Raw genomic sequence first — 22,456 nt, 5'->3', positions numbered from 1 at the left:
TGAAACAGTAAGACAATTTCATCCAAAATTACGTTATCACAATAACTAATCACGCAGATGACTGAGAAGGGTAAAAATATTTTCATCCTACAGGTTATATTACATTTTCTTAAACATTGTGCTCCAATTTCGTTCCTTCTTTAAGTTACCTTTCGCTTCCAAATCAGTTATTTCGCCTGGGTGGTCAGTCTGGATTCATTTCTCATGAATGACAAAATTGTGGTCTCCTCTATTCTGTAAAACAGTTTCATCTTAACATATTGAACTTACAACAGACACAAAAGATCCGAATCCTCCTGTAGTTTAAATGACAAATGTTTTGCTTCATCCTTATTACATTAAACCAAGCTTTCCTTCGGTCCCATAATCAAAATTATTTAATCTTCCTCTACCTTCAAGAGCGACATTTCTTCAGTTCAACTCATATAGGCTGCAGTGCATCCCGCACCAGCGAAAACAGTAAGCTGTAATGCTCACAGCATCAGCAAAACACATAAACGTCACTTTTCTAGGGCAAGTATTAAAGCAGAATAATTTTTCAGGCTCTGGCTCAACATCAGTCAAGAACTACAAAAAGGATCCATATTTCCGTTCCATTCTCCATTTGCTGAAAAACTGCTCGTATTCTAACATTCATGGTGGTGTCTGTTTGTCCTATATCGTGTCTCCCTACCACTTTCGCGCAACGACGCCCTGAGCGTGTTTTTTTAGGGAATTGACTAGTTTGAACCTGGGACCTGTTGCTGGTAAGGAGACGCCAGACCACACATGACATGTAGAGTTCAGAAGAGTTCAGTGAGACTAGCGATGATATAATCAAATACTTAATGATTTCAGCGTCAGTGCCACTGCACTCCCTGCAAAAGAATCTTAATACTAACTAAATTTAGTGGAATGGGGTTCAAGGCTTTCCTATTTTTAGTTAACTGGTAAAATAACGTCGAAAAAGCAGTTAAGTTTACCATTGGAAATTTTGTTCTACTCACAAAACATTGTCTATAAATTGCACTATTGATAAAATGAAGTGTTTCAATACAGGATGGTAAAAACCAACTGCGTTCAACAAAAATGTGAACGAATATTCCCTGAGTGGGTTTCCAAGTTCTACAATGGATAGAAGGATGACCTATGCCATATCACATCTATAATCTAGGTTTAAATTAAGTTTCACAAAAGAGAAAAACTATCAAAATGGTCTACAGTGACCCTCAATTATCTTTAATTACTTATCTAACTTGTCGTAAATTACAGTGGCTGATGTGGCTTCTCAGTAACTATAAAACAGAAAAATCATCGCATTTCAGATTTTTACTTCAAGTGGCAAATGTGAACACCATGAGCTTTAATTGACGATCGACACTAGTATCACGCAGAAAGGGGGGGGGGGGTTGTAACAGATGAGACTTCTGCAGTTCTGAGTGAAGCTTTATGCGCTGTTATGTGGCATCGCGTGCGTTCATTACCTTGTTGGTGTTCGTCAGGGGGTGGCGCGCAGCACAGCTCCGCTCACCTCGCCATCTCCGAAGTAACTCTGTCCTCACTTCTCCTTACTACCATTTACCGAAGTTGGTTTAAAAAAAACTATCTGGCTGTGTTTTCATCTGACAAATCAGGGTCTCAATGTTAACTGCCTACAAAAATTCTGTCTATCCAATGAGAAACGTTATACTTTTCGTGGTGGGGCAATGTTTTTACAGTTTGAAACGTAACAGAGACGCGAAAAAGTGTCACGCTGAAACTTGCAGGTGGTGTTGCCCTTTTTGTGTTATCGTAAGATCTATACTGTTTTTCTGGAGGGCTCTAGCTTTTAACATGGGCTGGGGGGTGGTCCTTGACGTAACAAAGACGCGAAAAAGTCTCACGCTAAAACTTACCGGTGGTGTCGTCCTAATGGTTAGCTGGCGACGTGGGTGTCCAGTCCGTCCCTTATCGTAGGGCCTTCTAGCTTAATGCGGTTCTGCTCTCGGCTTCTGTTCTCGTTTCTTCCCTCGGAACTGCATCTGTCTCACGATGGGAAGGTATGACATGCATTTAGACATTCTTGTGTTAGTCTGTGGCATTCCATTTGCTCACTCGTTACTCATATTACTTTGGTTAATTTAATGTCACGATTTATTCGGAGCTATGTGGCATACTACTGGATTCGCTTATCATGTCAGGGTTTTCATGGAAGGTGTTGGATTTGCCTGACACCTTACAGTATTTGACTACCACAATAATATTTCAGGGCGACGTAAATTACACAAACCACAATTCTTCTTTCACCTTGAAGGGAATGAATATACTGATGAAATCCACAGACAGCACTTTACGTACTCTGCTATAAAGAACAAAAAAGATATATCATCAATATTAACATATTAGCGCATATTGGGAAACAATTGGTTAAACGATCGTATTATTGCATCCTGTTTTCAAGATTCCAAACTTACTCTTTCCTTTCTCAGAGTTCTCCTATCTTAAAATATTCATACAGCACGCATACTGTAGTAAGAGATCCTCATTTATACTGACAGATATAGAATAGTAATAGATAGATAGTAGTACTGAAAGCAGAAAATCGGAAACAAAGCTACTAACAGCTGGGGACCTGGGTTTGCCAGACTCATAATACCCACAGATCGGATATTCCCCTGAGTTTTTCATTAATTCAACACAGATCTTGCTTCCCTCAGGAGTGACTCTTCAATGTACACACACAAAAAAACCACAAACTGCATTTCACTCATTCACAAAGAAACCTTTTATCGTCAAATTTGAACCAACCTAAGTCCTAATTGCACAAGGAAAGAAAAAAAACATCACTTCAATCAATCACATAGAAACATCTTCATCGTTATTTTTACCAACATATTATTCAAAATGCATATGTCACAAATTTAAACTAATCAATTCTTTCTCCTCACCGTCCTCTCTACTCCTTCAGCGCTGATCATTTGTCATTGCCGGTTTTGTTCATTTCCATTTGCTGGATTATGTCTAGGGTTGGCCGGCCGAATTTCAAGATCATGTGGTGCTCCGCGTACAATCCTATTCCCACCGTGTTCATCGTAGTATCGATTCTGGTTGCCGTACCTGTAGCGTTCACGATCCTGTCCACGTCCTCGATCATTTCCGTTGTTCCACCTGTGTTCGCGACTGTCACCCCAGTTTCTATACGGCCGGTCCCGATTATTGTTCCGTTCGCGTCGCGACGACCAGTCACGTCGTTGATTAGCACTACGGCCACGACTGCGATCGCGCTGCTGTGCCCCGTAATAACTTTGTGCCTGATTAGGCGGGCATTGTGCTGTATTATATTTCAACTCTTGAAGAAGTGTCTTAAACGTTTTTACGTCCTCTTTGCGTCGTCCCGCAAGAATGACGTGCCGCAAGTGCATCGGCAATTTGGTGATGCATATCCTAATTAGTTCCGCAGGCTCATATGGGTCGTATAGAAATTGATTTGCCTGCAGCATGTGGTCGAATAGGCGTGCTGGGCTGCTGAAACCAGACTGGTTCAAATTTGGCAGCATAATTATGCCATGCTTGACCCTATCTTGTGCCGCATCCGACCAATAGGCGGACAGAAAGGCTTGTCGAAACTCCCGAGTGGAGTTGCAGTGACGCGCTGCCGACCTCATGCGAATCGCCGGTTCGCCTTCCAAATAGCTACACATATATTCTATCTTATGTGAACTTGCCCAGTTGGGGGGAAAACAGAACACAAATTGTTCGAACCATGCTCGTGGATGTTTTCCTTTTTGCGAATTTCAAAGTATCTCAAACTTTCTCACCGTAAGGAAATGTTTGAAATCAAATCCCCGCATTTCCTCCCGGCGAGGCCCTTGAATGTTTCTATCTTTCTCATGCCTGCCCCTCAAAATACATTCTTCCCTGTTCAAACAAATTTCGGGCTTGCAGCCGGTCGTCGTTAAATACTTCGCACGATATTTCAACTGGGCACCTGCCAGTCATCTTCAGGTGGAAATTTTAAAATTCACGTTCTTCCCTGTCGTCAAAATCTCCCTTGTGGCCGGAGTCCCTCTCTGCACTGTTCGTACAGCTATTTTTAGTGCTATTGGCGAGTTCGGAATCACACCCGATGCGGCTTTCCAGATGCGCCACGCGTTCTTGTAATTCGCCTGTTACAGCTTTGTGCCGCCTGTTCACTTCGAACTGTCCCTTCTGAAATCTAAGAAGCGAACGCACTTCTACGGTCTCTACGACCGCTACCAGTGTAGTATTGTTATCGCTCTTCGTCACTTTCATTGTGCCTACGATGTCCGCTAATGCTGCAATCTTATGTATTTGTCTGTTGTCCTCCGCCCCAGTCTGCTTCAATTGTCCTACCTGCTGTTCGAGTGCGTGAATCGCTTGACTGTTGTCCGAAACTGTGTTGCTAACGGACGTGGGACAATGCGTTTCCGCCTCCTGGACCCTGGAGAGTACCTTCTGGTATTCCCTTTGGCATTCTTCTCTCAGCGCTTGGAAATTCCTAAGTAGCTGTTCCTCGCTCTCTTTCGATTCCGCATCGCGACTCCGCTTGCCCTGTTCTAAGGCTTGCAGACGATCATCGATTTGTTCAAATGTACGGCCAAATTCTTTCATAATATTACTTTATTTCACTTGCCAGATTGTTTATTCTTTGTGAAATATCACCGGACACTCTCTGCATCGACTTGTCGACTTTATTTGTCTGCTGGATTAGTTTTTCGTCTATTTATTCACCTAGCTTGCGGATCTATTTTTCAGACTTCTGCGTCATTTGTTAGCCTAGCTCTCGGATTGATATTTCAGATTTTTGCGTCATTTGATCGCCTAGCTCTCGGATCGATTTTTCAGATTTCTCTGTGTTTTCTTTATTTTGTTGCAATAAGGCTTTCATGAGTTCTGCCAAATCAGTTTGGTTAGTTGGAGGCAAATTAATTTCTGGCTCTGATGTGAGCCCGTTCGTCCTGTTTTGCATTTCCTCTAAAGTATTCCCCAATGCATTTTCGGAACTGTCCGACGCGTTAATATTCGAAATCAAATTATCCCCTTGGTCCATGTTGCTTAAGTTGTTGAACCGCCTACTTTTAGCTTGGTTACGTGACTGCATTAGTTCAATTTGTACGCGGTACACAACACACTAATCAGAATAAATGTTTCCCCCAAAAATTACGACAGTCACACTATAGGTACCCAACCTAGTCCACACTTTTTCACACGCAAAACAAATTTATATCAGTTATCGAAGTCAGTGCAATTTACAAGCGAGAAAAAAAACATATACATATAAAACACACAAATATAGAAAACAAAACAAGTCAAACAGCACAACGCCGCTCAACAACGCCGAGAAGCTTTTGAAAGTGTGCTCAGAAACAACGCAGAAGTTGTTTGAGCACTGCAGGGGGAAAAAATTAAGATTATACAACGCTCGCAATCTAACGTTTCAGAGATTCCAGAGTCTAGCGGAATCACAGAACAGGGTCGCCATGTGTAAAGTTGTTTCATTAATTTGTTCTGAAAGCGGGGCTGACCTTCAAGACCATAAAAGTGGGTTAAAAGCTGTGAGCTATCTGAGGAAGTTAACCTTGCATTGCTGCACAACTGTTTCACCAGGTATCCAGTCTAGCTTACCAAATTCCCAACCAGACTAACATTAATTATAATCTTTTAGTACTCATCTTACGATAACCGGTGATATACATATATATATATATATAAAGAGACAATTTAAATAAAAAGAAATAAATCAGTTTATCTTTGGACATTTATTTTAACATTGATCATTGTTTCGTTAAAATTTCAGCATATCAAACTTGATTCATAACTAAACTGGTACCTTATTCAGGATTGTGTAAATGTGAGTTTGTAATCTTACGGAACACATCAAATAGGAGCCAAGATTGGGAGACTACATACAACACTGCATTCATAAAATAACACACGAAGAACGTTGAAACATATGCAAGAGGAAATTAACCACAACCAACCGTTCAATTTTCACCCAAAGAAGTTACGTTCGTAGCGCAATCCTGCCCGTCATGAAATTACCACACACTGATATACATAATTCATACTAACTCTCTGTGAAATCTTCCAGAAAAGAATAGCTGAGGGCTACTTTGATGATTACACCACATTCTTCACGTGGTCAACTTGGTTTACACAAAGAGTGTAACTCCACAATAATTTTGATAATTAAAATAAATTAGATCGAAGAGCAATTTACAAAAGAAAAACCTCGAACTGGTTACTATCGTCTTACTATTAACCTGATGGGTCAAACAATTGCATAAGCATTTGGTACTGGTCTCATAAAGTACAGCCCATGTGGGTTGAACATAAAGAAAAGTTACTATATTGAAAAATATTGTCAAGACGAGACGTTATAATCTCACACACATTCGCATTTAAGATTGGTGATCTTAGATAGAGTTACTGATCAATACGTGGTTCCACATTACTCATAAAGTAGTGACAAAGCAACTAGCGGAAGATATTCTGAACTACACACTCTAAGTACACTGCGTTGCAATTTAAGATAACATTAGATATTTTAGAGCTAAACCTGAAATAAAGGTGATTAAATTTTCAATTAGGCTGAACCTAAGAAATCCATTGTCCTACGGACTTAGCAGACACGCGCTTAGCTGAAGATGTTACCACTTCAGATGCTCGCCACGGACCGACTGACCTGGGCTCCTGCCAAGGGTGCTTCCGTATACAATTGGAAGTGACCAGAGAGGTAGCTTCCTATACCAACATGACAAGGGACGGACAGGACCATACTAAGAATAGAAACCTCTCTGCTTTTAGAAAGCGGGGATGACAGTATCTTATCATATACAGTATATAAAAGAAAGCGGATGTAGGTTCCGTATGAGACTATGTGACATGAATTACATATAAACTGTATTTTAAAGTGTAGTAGTGTGACAGATCGTTCTTGTTTATGTGTAAAAGTAACACGTTTCACTGCTCAGTCTCCTCCCAGATAGTCAGAAACACCACAGTAAATTTAGAAGAGGAATTTATGCCGTAAATGACAACAGATTTAAGAAATTAACATGAAAGGAATCCAGCAGCGACCTTTCAATAGTTGTTACGTTACTTCTTTTTACGGTTACTATTTCGACTGTGTGAGACTGACTCATTCTTAGAGATATTTTGTTTGATATGTAAAACAGCATAATGTTAGGCTAGATAACTTTGAAAGTGTGATCTCGTAAGGGAACTGAACCTGGAACTCTTATCAACGAATTCATGAGCAAAACAACTGTCTGGAGGAGGACGTTCCAGTCTCTCCCTATTTACGTGACCGATCACGCATTTTAAGTAACTTTGTAGCATTTACATTTACTGTAATTATGTAGGGGGTAATTATGAGTTTGAAAGTATAACATGATGAGCATAGCACAAGATTTTCGAAAGTCAGAATCTGTGGTGCGAACCGGAAAATGGCTCAGAATGTATGGGTTGAAATCGCTGCTTTATTGGAAACCCCAAGTAGGCAAAATCTTTATCGGAAATTTTAGGTATAAATTACATTCTCAAAAAATAATATGTTCAAGTGAGAAGGGTGCTTATCTTGTGCTTAAAGTTACAGTAGTGGATCTTTTTTGGGTTGTGGTATGTGGACAGTCTGTCAGTGAATTATTATTACAGATTACTGGCGTTTTTATGCCAGTAGAGTGGTGATTCTGCTATACGAGGTGGTTTGAAAATGTTGCGTTTGTTTTCCCACTTTTCAATGCTTTAGGTGTTCAGAGTATCTCATTCCAAAATTTATGTCTGTCCTTCAAACATACGCTGAATGACAGACATTGAACGTTATGTTTGTTTGGATGAATTTATGTGAGAGTGCTTGTAACCTTGATGTTCAATGTCACCACGAAACATCTCGAGTATGTAAGTGTAATCGAACGTTTCTCTCTTCATCTCACATGTTCGTAGGCATGTCTGGTTATTCCAGTAACTGAGAACAAAGTGTACAGTAATCGCTATGTGCTTTTCCAAACAGATGTAGCTCTTTCACATATATTCGGCGCTTTTTTAATGGCAAAAGCCTCTGTGCAACACCCGCTTCCAAGCATAGGGGTGTCGTGATAACCTATCCTAATGTAGGAAGTTAAAATTTAACGTACTTCATACATAGAAAAGATATAACCTAACATAATGTCCTTGACCCCGCCAAAACAGAGGAAGGAGATAAGATGCATAATGACCAAACTGTTGGCCGACGTTACTGGGCGACATCTGGCGATGGTGTCCGACAACCGTTGTCGGTGCCACAGTGAAAGCAGCCCAAAGCCGGGGTCACACACGCAACTAATGTGACGACACAGTTTGTGGCTTTCTGTAATGGCACCGCGAACCACGGCTCACAGAAGACGCCACAAATTGTATACGTAGTTGCACAGCTTTCAAAATGGCATCGAATAAAATTATATGGACGGTTATCAATGTTGCAGTGCAGTTTATGGAAGGAGAGCTGTGACAAGAGTTAAATACAGGGAAGACGAAACCCACATGTTGAATCCTAAAACAGATTTCGCACAGGGAGAAATCAAGGGCCACAAACACACTGAAAAAAAAAACTCACAGACGAAAATGCCGTCTGCAATGCAAACTAACCAATACCTGGCATGTAAATATTACCTGCAGACAGCCACTCTTCCAAGATTTTAGAATCTTTATTCTATTCGTAGCCATTTCGAATAAATAATTTTTGGTTTAACAGCTGCATGTCACACTAGGAGGCTACATTTCCTGCATATAATCCACAGTTTATACAATGCCTGGTCTCACAAATCTTTAAGTTTATACGACTCGTTTTTTTTTGGGTCATATTAAGTTTATTTGATTGTTCATCCATCCAAAAATCTTTAAAATTCTGGAGATACATCATTAGTTTGTACAAACACACACACACACACACACACACACACACACACACACACACACACACACACACACATTTCTACAGAAAATTAAGCACATGTTGTTGTTCTTGTAGTCCTAGTAGCTGCAAAACTGTACCTGCCAACAACTATTATCACTTTTTTCAGTAATAAAATGAAAACACACTAAAATCGAGTGGAATACATCAGAAATTAGTCCACGGTAATTGCGACAGAACGCTCGTGTCTCAGAAAAAAGTCACCAGGGAGCAGTGTTGGAAGGAAAGGGGCTAAAAATAGTACAACCAAGTTGAACTTTTTGTGGCATGACAAGAGTTGCGTCTCTTATGTTGCACCACTAAAAACTGGGAGTTCACACAGGCAACTGCATTAGGGCAGACGCTGTTGTGTGTGTGATCCTGGCTTAAGAGACAGGTCATGTACCGGCTCTGCACTCGCGCCATTTGCGATATCCAGCCGCAACATTCGAGTATCTTGTGTTGCCATATCTAACTGGGACCTCGTCGGCACACTCTGATGACGTAAAATTTTTATTTAATATAATTACTTTTTATTTAGAACACAATTAGATGGAACTTATTGTGGCAGAAGTAGAAGAAGATTTCTCCTTTTTCAGCAAGTCAGCTTGCAGTTAAACTGTTGTGATTGGCAGGAGAGCCAACCCTGTATTGCTAAAGGAGGCCGAAAAGTACGCGTTTTAGCTCACGCAGGCTGGCGTGAGGTCTGGAACATGACAAGGGAATTAGAATTGAGAAAAACGGACGTAGCTGGTGGAATACTTAACTTTAATCCACTAATGGAGAACGTCGCTCTTTATGGTACATGATTCACAATTTCAATAGTACGGATACTGGCGCCTTGCTAGGTCGTAGCAAATGACGTAGCTGAAGGCTATGCTAACTATCGTCTCGGCAAATGAGAGCGTAGAAGTCAGTGAACCATCGCTAGCAAAGTCGGCTGTACAACTGGGGCGAGTGCTACGAAGTCTCTCTAGACCTGCCGTGTGGCGGCGCTCTGCCTGCAATCACTGATAGTGGCGACACGCGGGTCCGACGTATACTACCGGACCGCGGCCGATTTAAAGGCTACCACCTAGCAAGTGTGGTGTCTGGCGGTGACACCACATAAACTAGCACTGTAAGATTGACTCCATAGTTCTCGGCAGCAGTCGATTTCTTTTATCAGTCCACTGGGGCGACATCAGCGAAAATACTCTTTCAATTATCCTTACGAAAGTAAACCCACCTTTTTTTCTATGGAGTGTTTAGACATCGATTCTTCCGAGTCACGCTTATTTTCTAGAAAGCTCTTCAGATACATATATTCCTGAAAACAATTGTCGCCTGAAGTCTGCGCACCATTTTTACTCAGGTGTATAATAGTGTTTTCAATCATCATGCATTATGAGGTTTCAGATAGTGTCATCAAATCAGATGGTTGATATTTATTTAAAAAAATTGTTCAAATGGCTCTGAGCACTATGGGACTTAACATCTATGGTCATCAGTCCCCTAGAACTTAGAACTACTTAAACCTAACTAACCTAAGGACATCACACAACACCCATCCATCACGAGGCAGAGAAAATCCCTGACCCCGCTGGCAATCGAACTCGGGAACCCGGGCGTGGGAAGCGAGAACACTACCGCACGATTTATTAAAAGAAAGAACCTATTTCTCAAAGGAATGGTCCAATAAGACATATTGAACCCTACCTTGAATTTTTTTACACAGGAAGAAGACAACGAAAGAAATGCACTGCCAAAATTTTAGCTGCTAAGAGGCACTGCAAATATTTTGTAAAAAAATGTTGGAAGCTTACATTTTTACTGCGCTAAGAACAGCTTATAACAGCGGTTTGTTCAGCCCTGCTCGCCTAGAGCGCAAATCATTTATGCAGAGCCGCGTAGAGGAATTACCCGGAGTTCACAAACACCAATTTTAAGCGCCTAAAGCCTTGTCTACAACGGACTGAATGGGGGAGAATACGAGCGGATGAACATTTGCAGAAAATTCACTACCATTCGCTTGTATATGGGTAGAATCGTTTATACTAGAGGGAACGGAAGAGAACACGAGGTAGCGAACATTGCCTATTATTGCTGTAATATTAGTTTTAATTTTTTGGAGCTAATATCCGGCATGCAGGATACAATTCTACCTTGTTAGAGCCGCAATGCGAAACTTTGCTATTCAGTGAGGATTATTTTGCATGGCGAGCGCACTGCTTTTGACGGAGTATGCAAAATGGCGCAGGGGAGGAAGAATTTAGTGCCTCAATTTGTACGGAAGCGTGACATGCGTAGAGATCGTGCCGTCCACTTTACACGGAATTGCGTCTCCATCTCTTCTTAGCACTGGTCCAAAATTTTCCTTGATGTCGGCTGCCATTTTCACTGGCTTCTCATTACCATTGAGGGGAAATTTATTAACAGAATACTAATTACCGACGTCGAGCATCATCTCAAGAGATGACAGCTGGCGTTTCCACTACGCGCGAAAGGTCCAATTGCCATATTCTTTTTTTTTTTTTTCTAAAACAAAAATGGTCTAGTGCCAAAGCGCGCGCTTCGTGAACCAGAGAGGGCGGGATCAAATCCCGTACAGAGCACAACTTTTTCACTAATATTTTTCACCGAGCATTCACTTCTCACAGATGTTGGAGCGGCCACGAAAGACATGTGGTTCGGATTCTACGTTAAACTGTAGGTCTCCATTTTCCGATTAGGTAACTGAGGAATATTAGGGACACTTAAGTAACTGCAGTGGCGTCCAGTTGAAAGACTTGCAAGAGGCCTACGTACACAAGACAGAATTTTCCTTTGCTGTGCTTGTTTGCTGCGGTGAAAACATGGCTTAAACTATAAAAACATTTTTTGATAACTTCATGTCGACAGTTCAATTCTTGCCTATGTAATTCGGATGAAAGTGGCTAGCAGAGAAAATAAAACAGTGGCGGTGTTTGGTGTCACAGACGACTTCCATCAATGAGGACTTGTAATTTGTTGAAATGAAATGTGTCTTGCAGTACTACATTTTATAACAATTCCTGTAGGTCATTCCTTATTATAATGTTTGAATGTTGTACATCTATCAGTGAAACAGTTCTTTGTTTGTTTATTCCCTGTAGTCATCACAAAAATGCGAAGAGTCTATTGAATGATAAAAACATTGTCCTCGCACCAGGCGCACCAGACAAATGAAAAATTGATGCAGTCAGGCAATAAACATTTGTTTTATTTAGACAGAACTAGAATGAAGTCAGAAATGCTCCCGGTCGTTGTTCTACATATTGTACTGCATACTTGATCAAATTCGTAAAGGGTGGCGAAGAAATCTGGTAATGCACAAATGCCTGGAGCTTAAGAATACTGTTCCGCTCATAAACCTGAAATGGGAGAGATTTATCGGAAATTATGTTGTCTGATAATTTCCTGAAAAATGCTTTCCACTGTCGAAAAAATTCTTTATCGAGAGGTTGAATCGCACTAGTAGTTCCAGGCTGAATCCACATTACATCTATAGATTTTTCGTCGTCCTCCACAAAAACAAAGGCGTCGTTATGTCCACATCAAGAATTCAACAAAAGCAATGAATTAGAAATACGTTTCGAAGGAAATGTTGAAAATTGTTCTTTCCCAATTTTCCAGATTTTGATACTCTTTTACAAGATTTCTTGCAACTAAACAGTCAATTTTTTATTTTTGATCCTAATTTGCCTTGCGGTTCTTGAAGATATACAGCTGCGGAAACAGTAAACCACTTATACTTAAAACTGGAATTATCGAATATGAATGTGTGATTGCATTCATTCATTGGGCAACCGACTTCATCTTTTTTCACCCCGAAATGATAAAGTGCGATGTGCACGCAGCTGTTTTACGAAACCTGCCTGATCAGCGTTATAAACAGCAGTTGGCGGGATAACAGCAAGTTTATGTGAGCTTTGACTTTCTCTAAAGCATTGTCTATCACTGGCAGCTGCTTTACCTGTTTACGTGACGTAAACTTAGTAATTTTGGGACTTTCCATTCTGTACAATTTCTTGAATCTGCGTAGCCAATTCGACGAAGCTTGGAAATTAGCAACGTCCATGTCAGATGCATTTCGGAGCGCACAGTGTCCCATCAGTAACGGTGCATAGCCTCGCACGAGCAGTTCTAAATCTTTTGATCAATTTTTCGTTCATCTGATGTCGGGTTTCCGTTTAGCGCATATTTTTTACTTTGTGTAACTCATTCTTCCATTTGTACAGTTCAGGCTCCGATTTTACGAAACGAAAACGCCTTTGCACACTGAGTAACTTCAAACGTTTTCCCCCTCCTTCGTTTAACCAATATTTCACTGCCTTTTCTTTGTCGCTGAAAACTCTTGCAGTAGGTTTTTTTTTTTTTTTTTTTTTTTTTTTTTTTTTTTTTTAAGCTTGGAAGGTATTCCTCTTCAGAACTGTTACTGGCACAGCTGACGTCGTCCGAACCACAATTCATGTAATCGTCACAGTTATTTCCTACTTCTTCTAACGTATCTGTAATTTCTAACGAAATGTCGATATCATTCGAATGAATGTCAATGAAATCAACTAACAAATGACACATATGTCCTCAGGAGAAGCAGGTGATTCCAGCTGGAAACCATGTTCTTCATATTTCATCACTGCTGAATTGAGAACGTTAACTGGATTATACATTACTGTGAAACTGGAAGAAAAAAAGGTATTATTAGCAGGCATGCCTTACGAAAGCACAATAAATATTAATTCAGCTTTATCTGCATTGTCAATACTTACCAATACTGCAAAAAGCAACAGATAATTTGTAGTAGATGTTACTTGAGTGGCTAATTCGAGAGAAGAATAACTGTGTATTGTAGTGTCAAAGAAACTATCAACGAACGGTAATCTGAAACGTCCTTTACAAATTACGATCAGGCTGTGTCGTGTTTCCTGTTTACAAATGTATCGCCGACCTCGGTTTGTGTGTGTGTGTGTGTGTGTGTGTGTGTGTGCCTACTGGGGGCGCAGGAGCTACAGAGCCATTTTAGCAATTTCCAGCTAATTTTTATGACACTTGCAGTGCCTCTTAGCAGCTAAAATTTTGACATTGCATTTCTTTCGTTGTGTTCTTCCTGTGTAAAAAATTTCAGAGCAGGTTTCGACATGTCTTATTGGACCATTCCCTTGTAAGTAATCAAATATGGTATAGAAAGTCATTGTCTCTTCCTCAAATTTCGAAAAATTAATTATTTCTTGGTTAGGATTCTCATTCTTTTTGTTCAATTTCATCTTGGTTTGCATGCCAGAAAAACTGGCAGTCCTCCTTTCACTCTGATATCTTAGAGTGCAATTAATATATTTCTTATTTCAAGTATCGAGAATTCATTATTCTCCGCGATTTTTATATATTTTTTTTTTTCAAACAAAGCCAAGTTTGACTGCAGAAACGTGAAGTGTATTCCACTGAACGGACAACCGAAAAAATCTGAAATTATTTTGGGTAGCTTGCCTTCAGTGTCAAAATATTGTTTTAATAAAACCCAAAGCTTAAGACTTCTCTCAGCTGGAGGTAATAACGACAGCCATCTTGTTTTTAAGTGAGACAGAAGAGTTTGATGATTGACATCAACGTACGAGCAGAACCCTTTTAGCTTCTCTGTCCTGACAGTGTATACTGAAAATTAATTAAATAACTCCGCGGCTCGTGGTCTTGTTGTAGCGTACTCGCTTCCCGCGGTCCTGGGGTCGCGGGTTCGATTCCCGGCGGGGTCAAGGATTTTCTCTGCATCGAGATGACTGGGTGTTGTGTGTCTTTCATCATCATATCATCCTCATTCACTCGCAAGTCGCCGTAGTGGCGTTAAAGAACTTGTGGAGCGGCGGCCGAACATCCCCTCGGGGGGTCTCCCGGCCACCAATGCCATACGCTCATTACAATTATTAAATATTTTCATGACGACTATTTTAATGTTGACTGTTAAGACTCCAGCAGTGCTTGATGGGCAGGACATACAATTCCTTCTACATTTTTGCCTAGTTCTACTTCAGTTTGGTGAAACACATGCCGCTAGCCGCGTCGATGAAGCCCTTAGAAGTTGCTATTGGCACTGCCTCCACGAAAAGCAATTAATTTATGTAATTGAATTTGCAGTTGTCTTAAAGTGTCTACACAGAACTCTACAGTTGTCTTCGATGTATCAAACTTCAACAGCTTCTGTTGGATTTCGTCAGTTTCAATCAAGTATTGAACAACTAAAGGAAATATCTTTTCAGCCTCGTGTTTTGATGTGTCGGTGTCTATATCGTAAAACGAAACTTCTTGCAACTGTTTTATGCATTCTAACAGGGACTGTGGTGCGAGAATATTTTCAACAATCGCTGTTGCTTTGGCCCGGCTGTAGACTGCCTTGCGGCGACTTTGGAGGCACGATACATCGCGGCATTCAGTTTTACGGTACAGTCAAGAGAACTGATGGACTGATGATGCTTGACAACTTTATAAGCTGTTGTTGGTTCTGCAGCAGGAACGAGCATTCTTCTTGGGGATCTTCCTTAAACATAACTGTAGAAATAGGTTTTGCTGTCGATGCTATCGGGTATCTACTTGTATGATTCTTCGCGCGCGTGTGTGTGAATGTGTGTGAGAGAGAGAGAGAGAGTGTGTGTGTTCGGAGCTTATGGGCGCTCAACGGCGAGGTTATCAGCGCCCTTGTACTCATAAAAACAAACAAATATGATTCTTCGTAGAAATGTGTTGCCTCACATCTGCGTTACCTCTTTGAGTTACTGATAGCCACAGATTTCACACAATACTTCCTGATCCGTACGTCCTTTCTTGACAAAAGACCACTCTTTTGCGCAATCATCCGGAAAGTGACACTTAACTCTTTCCTTCCGTAGGCATTTATTAGACGTTAAACAGTCGACAGTAACAATAATGTACCCTTCACACCCGCACTAAACACTTCAAACATTACTAGCTTGCACTCGTTGTTCGTATTACGTTTAGAAAAAATCGTCTTACCATATCACTGTTCAAACGGGAACTGCCCGACTCTTATGAGTGGCGCTGCTTAAATACACTACTGGCCATTAAAATTGCTACACCAAGAAGAAATGCAGATGATAAACGGGTATTCATTGGACAAATATATTATACTAGAACTGACATGTGATTACATTTTCATGCAATTTGAGTGCATAGATCCTGAGAAATCAGTACCCAGAACAACCACCTCTGGCCATAATAACGGCCTTGATACGCCTGGGCTTTGAGTCAAACAGAGCTTGGATGGCGTGCACAGGTACAGCTGCCCATGCAGCTTCAACACGATACCACAGTTTATCAAGAGTAGTGAGTGGCGTATTGTGACAAGCCAGTTGCTCTGCCACGATAGACCAGACGTTTTCATTTGATGAGAGATATGGAGAATGTGCTGGCCAGGGCAACAGTCGAACATTTTCTGTATCCAGGAAGGCCTGTACAGGACCTGCAACATGCGGTCGTGCATTATCCTGCTGAAATGTAGGGTTTCGCAGGGATCGAATGAAGGGTAGAGCCACAGGTCGTAACACATGTGAAATGTAACGTCCACTGTTCAAAGTGCCGTCAATGTGAACAAGAGGTGACCGAGACGTGTAACCAATTCACCGCATACCATCACACCGCGTGATACGCCAGTACGGCGATAACGAATACGCGCTTCCAAAGTGCGTTCACCACGATGTCGCCAAACACGGATGCGACCATCATGGTGCTGTAAACAGAACCTGGATTCATCCGAAAAAATGACGTTTTGCCACTCGTGCACCCAGGTTCAACGTTGAGTACACTATCGCAGGCGCTCCTGTCTGTGACGCAGCGTCAAGGGTAACCCGCGGCCATGGTCTCCGACCTGATAATCCATGCTGCTGCAAACGTCGTCGAACTGTTCGTGCAGATGGTTGTTGTCTTGTTAACGTCCCCATCTGTTGACTCAGGGATCGAGACGTGGCTGCACGATTCGTTACAGCCATGCGGATAAGATGCCTGTCATCTCGACTACTAGTGATACGAGGCCGTTGGGATCCAGCACGGCGTTCCGTATTACCTTCCCGAACCCACCTATTCCATATTCTGCTAACAGTCATTGGATCTCGACCAACGCGAGCAGCAATGTCGCGATACGATAAACCGCAATCGCGATAGGCTACAATCTGAGCTTTATCAAAGTCAGAAACGAGATGGTACGCATTTCTCCTCCTTACACGAGGCATCACAACAACGTTTCACCAGACAACGTCGGTCAACTGCTGTTTGTGTCTGAGAAATCGGTTGGAAACTTTCCTCACGTCAGCACATTGTAGGCGTCGTCACCGGCGCCAACCTTCTGTGAATGCTCTGAAAAGCTAATCATTTGCATATCACAGCATCTTCTTCTTGTCGGTTAAATTTCGCGTCTGTAGCACGTCATCTTGGTGTAGCAGTTTTAATGGCCGGTAGTGTAGTTCCAGTGCCGTACTGCTGGAGCAGACTGGTATTTTCTCGAATGACAAAGCTAGATGTAGAAGGTGCTTGCACAGTGGGCACAGGATACGCAACATGCAACGCCGTTTGTGAGACGACCTTGCCAGTAAAAACTTGTTGACATAAATAAAACCAACTGCGGCTGCCTTTACACGTTACGCTAACTGATGGCGTTACTCTAGTACTTGAGCAAAGCTCGTAATAGTATTTTGCAAGATCGGGAAAAAATTGGGACTGGTTGGGATGTCGGGACAAGAAGGAGAAGGTCCATAATGGTGAAGGTTCCGATATATCGGGACTGAAGACAACAGTACTTGTACGCCACCTCTATAAATGAGATAAGACCTCCCGTAACTTTTGACCACCACCAACACACTAGAAAGCGTTTCTTTCTTTACACGTCTGTTCTGAATCTTCATTGAAACCAATTAAAAAATACTGAGCTGTAATATAAATAACCATTGGTAATAATGTCAAGCATAATAAAATAATAAGGTCAGTGCTTTCTGCAGTGCTCACCAGCTTATACAGTAAGATATTGTATTGTCTTCGTTCACAAAATGGCGATCTATTCGTGCGTAACATGCATATCAGTACTTGTCAGTATAATGGCTCAATTTTCGTCTTCGTCTGCCAAATCGAAATCAGCGAGCAAAGCATATGTGATGACTAGAGATCACAGTCGAAGACAGAGATTTAAATTACCTGCCCTGTGTCCCTTCACTGCTAGATCAGAGACATAATTTACTTTCTCGAACTGTACCGTATTTTAAACATTGTTTTCGACGTAGTAATGTGAAGTAAAGTATGCGTTTGTCTAAGCGTTGTGTCAATTCCATGTGATCGGAAAAGAATCATGTGTCGGAACTGTGACGTAGAGCTTTTCGAAAACGAAACCAGAGTGATGTAACACAATTTACAAGAGTTATTTTACTGTCCTCCCTATTAATATATTGAAAATAATCGAAATCTTGAGCTCTGCACTAAACTACTGTTGTCTGTTCCCAAGCGTTCTGCGGAGTTGGCTGGCGACTGTTGACTTCCTGGTGGGAGCAGTTCCTGAAATACCGTCCGGTTGCTGCCAGAAACCTCCTTCCATTCTTACCGACGCACCGTAAAATTCTCGCAGACTCGTTTCACCGCGCTAGCGAAACAGTTACCGTTGCACGAATTAGCTTCTACTAGAAAGAGCAGTCTGCTATCCTCGCTATTGGTGGAACTCTGCTCTGTCTTGTAACAACCTGCATATCCCGTCACACAGGAAGTGCACCGCGCTGCAAGTTTTGAAATGCAACCCAGGAAATGCTTTCACGGACATATGCGATTACTTGTCATTAATTTCACTAATTTAAATTGTAGCCTACTCGAAAAGCAGCGTATTCTTGTTATAGGGAGTAAAATGTTAAAGTAATAAATAAAAGGTCTGAAAATTTGTTGTGCGTCTGGAATTTTATTTGAAATTCTGATAGGTGTAGACACGAGAATAGATCTGAAAATCTGAATTTTTATTTTCTGAGGAGGAAGGTAAACTGGAGTTTAACGTCCCGTCGAATACGCGATCATTAGAAGACGAAGGATAAGCTCGGCCTGCGGGAGAATGGGAATGGAAATCGGCCGTGCCTTTTCAAGGGACAATCACCCTATCTGATCAAAAGTACCCAGACACCTATTAGCAGACATTAATATATCTTGTGTCTACCCTTCGCCTTTATTACGTCTTGAATTCTGCTGGGGATACTTTCAAGGGCCGGCCGCGGTGGTCTCGCGGTTCTAGGCGCTCAGTCCGGAACCGCGCGACTGCTACGGTTGCAGGTTCGAATCCTGCCTCGGGTGTGGATGTGTGTGATGTCCTTAGGTTAGTTAGGTTTAATTAGTTCTAAGTTCTAGAGGACTGATGACCACAGACGTTAAGTCCCATAGTGCTTAGAGCCATTTTTTTTTTTTTTTTACTTTCTAGGAGGTGTCTGAATGTCTGGAGGAGCGGCAGACCCTTCTTCCTCAAGCGCCTAAACGAGGGAAAGTTCTGATGTTGGAGTCTGGGGTCTGGAGAGAAGCCGACGTTTAAACTCATACCATACGTATTCCATTGGGTTCAGACTGGAACTCTGAGCAGACCATCATTTTAGGAATCTTATTGTCGACAAACCATTGTCTCATAGAAGCTGCTTCGTCACAGGGTGTGTTGTCATGCTGATGCAAACAATCGTCACCTTAGAACTGTTCCTCCACAGTATGCAGTACCCAGTGCAGTAAAAAGTCTTCATATCCTTTTACATTTAGCGTTTCCGTAAGCGAAATAACTTGCTCCAGGTATTAGTCAAAACCAAACACTTCGAATTGCCGTAGGGTAGTGCATGATTCACCGCTCCAAACCACTCATTTCAGTCTTCCATTGTTTGGTGACGTCGTTCTTTATGCCGCCACAAGCGCAGCTAAGCGCTGGCTATGGACAAACGTGGATCATATGGAGGTGCTCGGCCAGTGTACCCCATGCTTTTAATTCCCTGCTCACAGTCATTGTGCTAGCTGGACTGCTGGTAGCCCTCTGGGCAACTCACGAGTCATTCCTTCTGCTGATTTCATGCGACTTTTTACAACCATCCTGATCAAAGCTTGACGGTACCTATCCATCAGTATATGAGGTCTGCCTGGTCTCAGTTCAGGTTTCTCAGTATTTACGAGGGGCGTTTGAAAAGTCCGTGCAAAGTACGAGAGACGGCACCACCGGCGCGTATCGAGGTCCTGTTTAGTTAGTAGCATCTTTGGAAAGAACGCACATCAAGTTTCCATATTGGTCTATTTCTTTGTGTTTGGCATTCGTGTGACTCAATGAAATCGAGTGACTGTCAAAAAATGGACGAAAAAGAATTTCGTGTGGTGACTAAACATTACTATATGAAAGGCAAAACGCCTCAGGAGACTAAAGAGAAGCTTGATAAATTTTACAGTGACTCTGTACCTTCGATTAGAACAGTTTATAACTGGTTTCAAAATTTTCGGAGTGGCCATATCGGCACAAGTGATGCTGTGCGTTCTGGACGCCCTGTGCAGGTTACAACTCCAGAAATCATTGACGATATCCATGATATGGTGATGGATGACAGAAGAGTTAAGGTGCGTGAGATTGCTAGTGCTGTGGGCATCTCGAATGAACGGGTACATAGTATTTTGCATAAACATTTGGACACGAGAAAGCTATCCACAAGACGGGTTCCGCGATTGCTCACGCTTGACCAAAAACGGAATCGTGTGAAGTGTTGGAAGGATGGTTTGCAGCTGTTCAGGAAGAATCCGCAGGACTTTAAGTGTCGTTTCGTCACTGTAGATGAAACATGGATACATAACTATACTCCTGAGACCAAACAACAATCTAAACAATGGGTTATCAAGGTAGAATCTGCACCAAAAAAGGCGAAGACCACTCCATCGGCTGGAAAGGTTATGGCGACTATCTTTTGGGATTCGCAAGGGATAATCCTCATCGACCATATGGAAAAGGTTAAAACTATTACAGGTGAATATTATTCATCGTTATTGGACCGTTTGAAAACTGAGCTGCAAGAAAAACGCCGGCGATTTGACAGCAAAAAAGTCCTTTTCCAACATGACCATGCACCAGCACACACCTCAGCAGTTCCAGTCGCAAAATTAATGGAAATAGAATTCCGACTCGTTTCACATCCCCCCTATTCTCCAGACTTGGCTCCCTCGGAACTATTTGTTCCCCAATTTGAAGAAATGTTTGGCAGGACAAGGATTTTATTCACAAGAGGAGGTGATTCCAGTAACTAATAGCTATTTTGCAGACTTGGACAATTCCTATTATTCGGAAGGGATCAACAAATTAGAACAGCGTTGGACGAAGTGTATGAATCTAAAAGGAGACTATGTCGAAAAATAAAGAAAAAAAAGATTTACCCCAAACACGTAAGTAGTTTTTATTTTTGCACGGCCTTTTCAAACGCCCCTCGTACGTCTCTTTGGGCAAACAAACCTGTGAACATTCCTGCTGCCCTTTTTTGTGAACATTCAATATCCCTTGTTAGTCCTGTTTATATGGGTCCCATGCACTTTAACAATATTCTAAGACGGGTGGCACGAGTGTTTTGTAGGCAGTTTCCTTTGTAGACTGATTGTATTTTCCTAGTATCCTATGAATGAACCTAAATCTGCACGTACTTTTCCGACTGCTGTACCTGTTCGATCATGACATTTCATATCCCTACAAATTGTTATACCCAGGCATCTATATGAGCTAACTGGTTCCAATGCGACTCACTGATACAGTAGTCACAGCAGAAAACATTTTTTCTGTTGTTTTGTGTAGTGCACAGTTTTATTTTTCTAATCATTTACAGCAAGTTGTCAATTTATGTACCACTTTGATATCTAATCAGTGTCTGAGTATTTATGCAGATTGTTTTTAGACAGTACATTGTGATGGATAATGCTTCAGCTACAAAACGGCAGAGATTAGTATTAATCTTGTCTTCAAAACCATTAACACGCAACGTAGCCCAAGGACCCCATCACGCTCTGCTGAAGCTAATTCTACATCTGTCCATTTCTCTCCACCCAAGAACACATTACGTATCCTCCATGGAAAGAAGAAAAGAAAAAAAACACAATTTAAAATCATACCACGTTTAAATCAGACTTTAGCTAAAGGCTCAGGAAAAGTGAGCACATAGACTGTACGTAATACAGATCTCATCTCACATTGGCACAGTTAACAGTGCCGTTGTTTATTCGAAGGAAACAGAGCTAAATTGGCTGTGTCGATTAAGCTAAAAAGTAAACGTAGGCTGGTACGTGGCGTTAGCACGGATCATAGAAATGAAATCAAAGAGTAACTTTGCAACGAAACCATACATAGCGACGAACTACATGTCAGAACATCGTGGAAAACTTGATAAATAAATATTTATGCTACTTATCTGGAGGAAAAACTCATACTTACACTGATAAACTGTACATAGCATGAAATGTGTGTCATAAGGTGACATCGTAATGTTTTTAAAAAGCGTAATGGTCGTTGTTGTTGTTGTGGTGGTCTTCAGTCCTGAG

Source organism: Schistocerca gregaria, chromosome 7 (assembly GCF_023897955.1).
Source record: "Schistocerca gregaria isolate iqSchGreg1 chromosome 7, iqSchGreg1.2, whole genome shotgun sequence".
Classification (NCBI taxonomy): domain Eukaryota; kingdom Metazoa; phylum Arthropoda; class Insecta; order Orthoptera; family Acrididae; genus Schistocerca; species Schistocerca gregaria.
Note: the sequence above shows the minus strand (reverse complement) of the source record.